This window comes from Rana temporaria, chromosome 5 (assembly GCF_905171775.1).
Source record: "Rana temporaria chromosome 5, aRanTem1.1, whole genome shotgun sequence".
Classification (NCBI taxonomy): domain Eukaryota; kingdom Metazoa; phylum Chordata; class Amphibia; order Anura; family Ranidae; genus Rana; species Rana temporaria.
Genome location: NC_053493.1, coordinates 386,622,841 through 386,628,570, shown reverse-complemented (window position 1 = coordinate 386,628,570; position 5,730 = coordinate 386,622,841). Strand labels below are relative to the sequence as shown.

The following is a 5,730-nucleotide window of genomic DNA, read 5'->3' as shown; positions in this document are numbered from 1 at the left end:
TAATGGGAGGGTCTGCACTCTTTATAACCAACATTTTCAGTGTTATAATGAGGAAAGTTGCAATTTTCTGAATCCTTTTGGAATTAATTAGCCCTTAGGGCCGGTTTACACCAGAATTCCTGTGCATTCCTGCAGTGCGATTTTGCAGCACATTCATTTGAAGGCCGGGGCACGATGTTATGACGTCACACCCGGCCTCTGCATATTTTAGGCTTCCCAGCCTAGTGGTGAGATGTGGGGTCTTATTGACCCCCATATATCACTGTAAAAGAAAAAAAAAAATGTAAAGCTCCCCCCTCCCCGCGAGCTTGCGCAACAAAGAAAATGCATACGGAAGTCGCGCCCGCATATGAAAACGGTGTTCAAATCACACATGTGAGGTATCGCCGCGATCATCAGAGCGAGAGCAATAATTCTAGCACTAGACCTCCTCTGTAACTCTAACCTGGTAACCGTAAAAAAAGTTTAAAGCGTCGCCTACAGAGATTTTTAGTTACCGTAGTTTGTCGCCATTCCACGAGTGAGTGAAATTATAAAGCGTGACATGCTTGGTATCTATTTACTCGGCGTAACATCATCTTTCACATTATGCAAACAAATTGGGCTAACTTTACTTTTTGATTTTTTTTTTAATTCATGAAAGTACATTTTTCCCAAAAAGTTGCATTTGAAACACCGCCGCACAAATACCGTGAGACATAAAATATTGCAACAATCGGCATTTTATTCTCTAGATTCTCTGCTAAAATATATATATATATATATATATATATATTTATATATATATATATATATATATATATATATATATATTTATAATGTTTGTGGGTTCTAAGTAATTTTCTTGCAAAAAATATGGATTATATCCTTTGTGGCTAAAGAGAAATATATTTTATGAAAGTTTGTGTGTTCGGAGTTCAGCGTAACTGAGATCAGTGACTCATTAACAGCATGCTACCCCCCCCCCCCCCCCCCGCAGTTCCATTCTTACAGTGAACCATTACGGGTAGTTCAGGAATGTCTCTGAGAATATATAGGGCAGGTCATCAGGAGGTTAGTTAAGGTAAAGTGAATTAACATCGATCACATAACTGAAGCATGGGTAACTACCTGTCATTCCACAGTCTCCATAAAAAGCTTTATTATACCTTGTATCCGGCAAGAGAAGACCTGAATCAGGTTGCATAAAAAAAAATTCTGAACATTATTTCAGGTATATTATTCTCAAAAAGGAAGTTGTGACGATATTGGTATGATATCCCCGTCAAACAGTCCCTTCTTCCCATAAAAGAAATCACAGCAGCATCCATACATGAGCCAAGGCTTAATGCTGGTATAACACAGAGTTTTAATGGTAAGAAACCAGAGCTTATATGTGGTTACAACTGTTACAATGACAAATCTCCACCCCCCCTTACACAGTGGGGGGTCTTCAATACAGCTCCTTTGAAATAAAGATATTTCTTTGAACTAGTCAGTATCTAGCCGGTTCGGCACCGCATATAGAGAGATAATTATCACAATGAAGCAATCAGCATAATTAACATGAGCCACTTATCTAATCACAGTAACCAGTAAACACAGGGCTAGCTGCAGAAGAGTAAATACAATTAACAGCCTTAAACAAGCAGGGAGGATTAAACTGAAGCATATAGGTAAAAAGTCCATCACAATGGCCCCCCTTTTTCTCCCTGCTCCGGAAAACCCGGTTGGACCTTTCCTGGTCCAGTAGGGTTGACGGGTTCAGAGCTTTTAGTCCGAGGTTAACTCCGTTTGGCGTGACAATCCAGCAGCATTCCTGTTTTGCTTGCCTGGGCGGTAATGAATCGTAAAGTCATAGGGCTGTAAGGCCAAGCTCCAGCGTAGCAAACGGGCGTTGTCCCCTGAAACCCGGTTAAGCCACACCAAGGGGTTGTGATCGGTGATGAGAGTGAAAGCCCGGCCATAAAGGTAAGGTGTGAGCTTTTTGAGTGCCCATACCAAGGCCAAACACTCTTTTTCAATGGTGGCGTAACTGACCTCCCTTGGCAACAGCTTCCGACTCAGGTATGCCACCGGGTGCTCTCCTCCATCCTCCCCGATCTGGCTTAGTACTGCCCCCAGTCCAAACATTGAAGCATCTGTGTGGACAATAAATCTTTTGTTAGGATCTGGGGTAACCAACACCGGAGCATTAACCAGAGCAGTCTTTAGGGTTTGGAAAGCCACCTCGCATTCCGGGGACCACAGGACTTGTCGGGGTAGCTTCTTTTTGGTCAAGTCGGTCAGGGGTTTGGCCAGGGCGCTATAGTCGGGTACAAAGCGTCTGTAATAGCCGGCTGTGCCCAAGAAAGCCATGACTTGTGTCTTGGTGTGGGGAGTGGGCCAATTGGCAACGGCCTCGATCTTGGCCGGCTCCGGCCGTTGCTTACCACATCCTACTCGGTGGCCCAAATATTGTACCTCTGCCATACCCAAATGACATTTGTCGGGTTTCAGGGTCAGCCCGGCCCCCTTGATCCTATCCAATACTACCCCTACGTGCTCTAGGTGCGCTTCCCATGTATCGCTGTAGATGGCGATGTCATCCAGATAAGCGCATGCAAAGCTCTGGAGACCCCCAAGTAACTGATCCACCATCCGTTGGAAGGTGGCCGGGGCGTTCTTCATCCCGAACGGCATAACCCGGAATTGGTATAGGCCGAACGGGGTGATGAAGGCCGACTTGAGTCTGGCATCTTCTGCTAGAGGAATCTGCCAATATCCCTTGCATAGGTCTATTGTGGTCAGATACTTCCCTGCAGAGATACGGTCAAGCAGCTCGTCCATCCGTGGCATCGGATAGGCGTCCATAACTGTCTTGTCGTTGAGGCGCCGGTAATCTACACAGAAGCGGGTTGTCCCATCCTTCTTTGGCACTAAGACTACCGGCGAGGCCCAAGGACTTTCTGAGGGTTCGATTACGCCTAGCCGAAGCATCTCATCTATCTCCTTCCGCATTCCTTCCCGGACTGCTTCGGGGATACGGTAAGGAGGCTGTCTCAGGGGTGTCTGTCCTGGAGTCTCCACCTTGTGTACGGCTAGGCGTGTGTATCCAGGCTCCTGAGAGAATGTGGCCTGTTTTTCTTCTAGTAAGCGGCCAGCTTGAGCCCGCTCTTGCGGCTCCAGCTGTTCACCTAGCTGGACTTTCTCTATCTGGGTCATCCCTTCGCTACTGCCCAATAGGTCGGGAAGGGGTAGGGTCTCTGTGTCTTCTCCTGCTGGTGCACAGATAGCGGCTACCTCCTCTGCCCGTTCCTGATAGGCCTTGAGCATGTTGATGTGAAAGGTTCGTTTCACATCTTCATCCTCGCAACTGGCTATCGTGTAGGTAGTGTCGCATATCTGTCCTATAACTTTATAGGGGCCCTGCCAGGCAGCCTGGAGCTTGTCTGTTCGGACCGGCCTTAATACCATGACCTTTTGGCCTATCTGAAAGCTCCGGTGCCTAGCCCGTCGGTCATACCATACCTTCTGGCGCTGTTGGGCCGCCTGGAGGTTCTCTCGCACTGTCTGGGCTAATTCCTCCATGCGATCCCTCAGCTCCAGGACATAAGGTACAACTGGGGTCCCCTCAATTTCTGTTTGCCCCTCCCAGTGATCCTTGATGAGATCTAAGGGCCCCCTCACCCGCCTCCCATAGAGAAGTTCGAAGGGTGAGAATCCGGTCGATTCCTGCGGTACCTCTCGGTAGGCAAAGAGAAGGTGAGAAGGTGCGGCAGGAATCGCTCCCAATCCTTGTACGCCCCTGTGAACGATTTCAACATTTGCTTTAGCAGTCCATTGAAGCGCTCGCACAGGCCGTTAGTCTGGGGGTGGTATGGGGAGCTAGTCAGGGATTTAACTCCACAGGTTTTCCATATCTGCTGGGTTACCTCGGCCGTGAATTGGGTACCTTGGTCGGACAGAACCTCCTTGGGAAAGCCTACTCGGGAAAATACTTTAACTAGGGCCTCTGCTACAGTCTCAGCCTGTATGTTAGAGAGAGCTACCGCTTCGGGGTAACGGGTGGCGTAGTCTACTACGGTGAGTATATACCGCTTGCCGGAACGGCTAGGTTGGGCCAGGGGCCCTATAATGTCCACGGCTACCCTTGTGAACGGTTATTCAATAATGGGCATGGAAACTAGTTTAGCCTTTGGGTGGTCTCCCTTTTTACCTATACGTTGGCATACCTCGCACGTTTGACAATACGCCCTGACGTCGTCGGATACCCCAGGCCAGAAAAAGTTCTGGGTTATCCGATACCCTGTCTTGCATATTCCCAAATGGCCTGCCAAGGGTACGTCGTGCCCAATCCTCAATAACTCCTGCCGGTACTTCCGGGGAACTACCAGCTGGCGTTTTTGCTTAGGCCCTGGGGCATTACCCCGGGTCTCGGTGAGCCTGTACAAATGGCCTTCCTCCCAGATAAATTGCTCCTTCTCTAACCCCCCTTGGCCCCTCCTGACTTTCTCTCGATACTTTCTGAGGGAAGGGTCTCCGGTCACCTCCCGCCCAAAGTCCTCTGGGGTGTCCCAGGGTAGGGGTTCCACAGTCAAGGGTAGGTTGGGTTGGCTTACCTGGGTCTCAGTAGGAAGCGGATGGCTCTCGGCAGCGCGACTTTGTGCTCTGGTGGTTACTGCGTGGGCCTCCTGAGCGGTGGTAGAGGCGAACGCCGAAGTCAGGGGCCCAATGTCGTTGCCCAAGATGACTTCAGAAGGTAAGTCTTTCATGACGCCCACATGAACATCGCCAGCTCCCGCACCCCAGTCCAGGTGTACCTGTGCAGTAGGAATACGGTATACTGCCCCCCTGCCACTTTCACAGCAATTGATTTCCCCGGTTTCTCTGATGCAGTAATAAGGTGTCTTTGTACCAACGTGATGGTCGCCCCACTGTCTCTTAATCCTCGGGCAGTTTTTCCGTTAACCATGACCAGCTGACAATGGTGTTTCCGGTTGTCCGTAATAACAGATTGTACCGTGAGGGCTTCGTAAAGGGGGCCCAATGGTTCTTCCTGACCCAGCTCCTGGGGATCCCAAGCCGAGTCTACACAATGGGCTGCTGCTGGTGGGCGGTACACAGGTTGAGACCAATTTGACCTGGTGTTGTCGTTCATGGGGCAATTTTGCTTGAAGTGACCGAGCTGTTTGCACCGGAAGCAGCGTTGTTCGTTGTCCTCCTGGCGTGGATAGCGAGGGCTAGATGTCATCGGTCTGTTAGGAGGTTGGTATCTAGCGGCTGGTGGGTGTGAGGGCGCCGTTGGTCGTGGAGGTTGTACCCGTGGTGTGACCTGGTTTGTCTTGCGAGTATCCGCATATTCATCCGCCAACTTCGCGGCCTCTGGTAGAGTCATGGGCCTGCGATCTCTCACCCAATCTTTGACATCCGTCTGGATGTGATTGTAAAATTGCTCCAGGAGCATTAGTTGCAAAATGTCCTCTGCGGTGGTGGCCTGGCTGCTGTTAACCCAGTTAGAGGCCGACAGGGACAACTGGCATGCCCATTCTGCGTAAGAGTCTTTCGTGGTTTTGCGTGAGTCCCTGAACTTCTGTCGGTGGGACTCTGGGGTTACTGCATAACGAGCCAGGAGCGCTTCTTTAACCCTTGCGTAGCTATGGATATCCTGATCTGGCACGGTCCGGAAAGCATCAGAAGCTTTGCCTGACAGTTTGCCTGACAATATTGAAACCCACTCTCCTCTAGCTATTCGGTGCAGGTTACATTGTC

The 5,730-nt window shown here is 49.6% G+C and overlaps 1 pseudogene; it reads right to left on the bottom strand.

The window, feature by feature from the left end:
• Window positions 1-1,839: 1,839 nt before the first annotated feature.
• On the bottom strand, window positions 1,840-4,733 carry LOC120941325 (annotated as a pseudogene).
• Between the last annotated feature and the right edge of the window lie 997 nt (window positions 4,734-5,730).